This window comes from Calidris pugnax, unplaced genomic scaffold (assembly GCF_001431845.1).
Source record: "Calidris pugnax isolate Ruff unplaced genomic scaffold, ASM143184v1 scaffold123, whole genome shotgun sequence".
Lineage (NCBI taxonomy): Eukaryota > Metazoa > Chordata > Aves > Charadriiformes > Scolopacidae > Calidris > Calidris pugnax.
Window position 1 is genome coordinate 2,788,234 of NW_015090876.1, and position 4,044 is coordinate 2,792,277.

The following is a 4,044-nucleotide window of genomic DNA, read 5'->3' on the forward strand; positions in this document are numbered from 1 at the left end:
AAGGTGAAAATAAAGTAATGCAATGACTTAAAGTTAAGTAAAGCCAATGTCGGAGCCCTTGCACTGTTCAGCCTGTGTTGTGAATTATTGAAATAGACCAGCTACTGTTAGCAGAACTACAGAGCTCTCAGTATTTCAGCAGTACTGCTGCCAGCACTAGATAGCTCTTATCGTCACCGCGGGAAGCTCAGCATCTCTCTGACCACAACTTTCTTTATTTTCTATTTTGAGCAATTTCCGAGTTCTCTGGAACATTACTGTAATACGAGCCAAACTCTCATCACAGCTACAACTCTTCCATAGACACTATGTTATGCTAGCATCCCCAAAAGCTAAGCATAAAGATCTAAAAAACCCCTATGTGGCCAGGCTTTGAGGTCTCCTCACAATGAGTTTTGCTTTGAAAGCCCATGGGGCAAAGCACGGGCTGTTCTGTGCATCAACACGCGTAACACAGGTGAAACCTGAGAATCACTTTACATATAGTCAAATTCTTCTACCCTGCAACCTTTGAACACCAGCCACTCAGCAGCAAGGGAGTTTCCTTCATTTCACATCAAATTGAAATATTTGCTATCAGTTAATTTATTCTTCCCATAAAAACACTGCATACACACCCTAGCAGAAGAGCCAGCAGCAAAATGACTCACATGGCTAGAATTAGGTACATTTTCCAGAGTGCCATCCACTGCCAAAAAGAAAAAAAAAAGATACACAACACCCAAATCCAACCCACACTTGTAAAACTTTCCATGTGGTCTTTGAAAGGTTTTAGAATTTTAAGAAGAAAATAAAAATTGATGTTGTTACATCAAGAAACTTGAGAAGCTGCATGGGTGACTACTTGTGGTATTATGTACGATTTGACTTTTAAGTACAAAATATTTGCAAAAACCTTGAGCCCTTCTCAGTTTTATTAGCCACAAGAAAAGTTTTGCTTTTCTAGAAAAGATTTTTTGATAGTAGGTTATTTGTGGTTAACAAGTAGGGATTTGGCTATCCTGGATTTGCATGGTTAGCAAAGCAGAATCCTGGCTATTTTCAGATTATCTACAGCTCCTGTTTCAGCAGCAGTAAAAGATACTCCACACAACTGTGCTGATGTGCCTAAACCAAGGCAAAAATACCCCCAGCTACACTAATTCTTATAATCAAAACATCAACGAGTCACTCATTTTGGAGATGCACTTTGCTATGCTGAAATGAGTTATTTGCATAGCTACATATACATAAGAAATAAGACAAAAAGCAGTTCAAAAAGAAATCTCTACACATAACACTAAAATGCTCTTAGTTCACCTGTAGCCTCCAAATCCTGATGTCAATAAGGCAGAGGGATTATTTCCATTACTACTTGAGACAGTTTCCGTCTTGTTCAAAAAAAATAAAAATCAAAACTTATAGGTCTAAACACTGCAGCTTTCTGAAAGCACCTCCCATGCTTTCATGGGGATACTGAAAAATAAGGTGACTCACTTCTGATATTTATAATATTAAAAGAATGATGTGTGGAGAAAGCATTTCTATTAAGTGAGCTCTCTCTAAAGTTACTTCACTTGTCCCAGAGCCATACCCTTTCACTGGCTTGCGTATAAAATTTGTTGTTTGTTTAGAAGAAGCTTAACTCAGTAGTGCGGAAGTATCAGCAAAGCTGGCTGATTCTCTTGCTAGAATAAGCAGCAGATACCGACTGAATCCCCACCAACTGCTGCTGCACTTCAACAAAGAGCAGCTCATTTTAGGCCATAGGAAAAGGGGACCAGAGGGTAACGATTCCTCAGTAATGAGTGGAAATACAGTGAATTTCAAGATGAGGGATGTTGACAACACCAGATAGCACTTGTTTTAAACAATAACAAAACAGATGTCTCAGACATGTGACTATAGAAATTCAAAAACCATTATTAAGGTTGATCTGTTTAAACTGGTCCATCCCAACAGAAAGACTTGTGGAGCCACAAGCCAGGGACACTTCTCTTTAGTTTTCACTGGAGCTGATCCTGACTGCTCAGCACCATCATTTCACCAACGAACCTACTTTTTCACCAGCAACTCAGTTGCTGATACCATGCTTTTGACACCCAGCAGTATCTTCCCACATGGAAAGCTAGAGGTTGAGGGAGCTTTCAGTGCTCCCCAACCCCTCCCTCTGTCCCTGCTCCCCATATGGGCAGAGCAAAGCCAGACTTTGAAAAGTAACACGTTGGCTCGGGTTCTTGCCTGTTCTTTTCCCCCTTCCCACCAGCTCTTGATTTACTTGATTTCTAAAGAAATAAAATACAAGAATTTACATCATATTGTTTACTTGCTAAAGTTTGAGATATATCATTAAGTTAGCATTAGATATGTACTTGACAATGGCACTGCTAATGGAAAAGCCTTGGAGGTATTTATGTGCAGGTCTATTAATAGCTGGCTTTCACTGCACCAGGGTCTCCGGTAAAGGTAACAGATTTGCCACTGAAACACCACAGAGTTAGAAATCGCTCTTAGAAGATTTAAGGACTTGGTTTGATTCACTGTCTGATGCTCTAAAACTAATCCAGTTTCAAAAACAAGTACATAAAATTTACTATGAAACTGGATTTTTTTTTAAATGGCTGCTAGTTCAATAGCTTAATTTTAATTATCCATTTCTTCAAAACAGAACACACAAAACAATCTATTTATTTACAAATATTCTACATACTTATTACAGCAGAACTTTAAACTACGAAACAGACCGGGGGTGGGTAGAGGACAATAACTCCATCCCAATATAAGGCATATAAATCACCTTTCACTGTCCAGCATGCCTTTTCTTCAAGTCGGTAAACCTACTTGTATTTAACCAACATTTAACCAATGCTTTTCTAAAAATTCAGGAAGAGATGCAATTTAATTGATGCAACATTGTAAACGTCCCATGCTGCAACACTATCGACATCAGGCTGCAGCTAAAAAAAAAAAACCACGATGCCCAAGAAAACCTGACAACGCTACAGCTTTGGAGTACCCAAGCGCCAGAATATTAAGCTAGTGATCTCAATTTAGTTCTGCCAACTTCTGTTCTATTGGCAAGTAGCCATGTATTCTCCAACCTAAATACTGGATTTAAAAAATGCATTTGAAAAATAACGATATATAGGCACAGAACAGGAAAACAATCTCATGCTGCATCCTAATGAACAAATTTATTTTTTTTTTATTAAAACTTGAAGCTTGCTAAACTAATAACTCAGGCTCACTGATGTATTCTTGCTTGAAAATACATCTAACTCATCAGCAGGAAAAGTTAGATAGATGAAGTCAGCAGCCACACACTGCTCTTAATTTTAAAAAACTCAAATGACCATTACAACATTCAGTTTGAATACATAATACAAAAACTAGCAACCATGACAGTTATATTTAGAAAACTGCAGTGATTTAAGACAGTCTAATAATGGTCAACTTAAAAGACACAAGAAAAAGCAGGATCATTAGAATACAGGTTTTACATTCACACAACAAGCAGTTTCTTTAAAAAAAGTAATCAATATGGGAATTCCAGCCAAGCTCCACAACCGCAGAAACGAGCATGTATCAATCAGCATTTTAAAGTGAAAACGCTGCCAAATCACAAAAGAAAACACACACAGAAGTTACAAGACACACCAGAAAACATCTAAGAATTTTGATGACGTTTATAGAAATAGAACAGCAATCGTAACTAGGCGGAGACTCGTTTATTCATAGCAACTAATAAACACTGAGTCATTATCTTAGTCATTGTCCTGTTAGTTCAACATGTATTCTTTCCTCCACTTAGGACACAGCAGTTATTTTCAAAACAGACCGGATAAAGCATGCTTCTTTGAAGAATTCAGCTACTTACCACGAAAGCTAAACTCTCCAGAATTAACAACATTCAGAGAACATACAGTTTCTCTACAAGAAGAAAAGAGTTCTCACCTGAGTGCATATGTATAGCCAGTGTTCTCTGGCAGACAATGGGGAGGAGTGTACGTGTGTAGACGTGAAAAGTCCATGGTGACTGTTTCAAATCATACTGTAAAAGGTGAA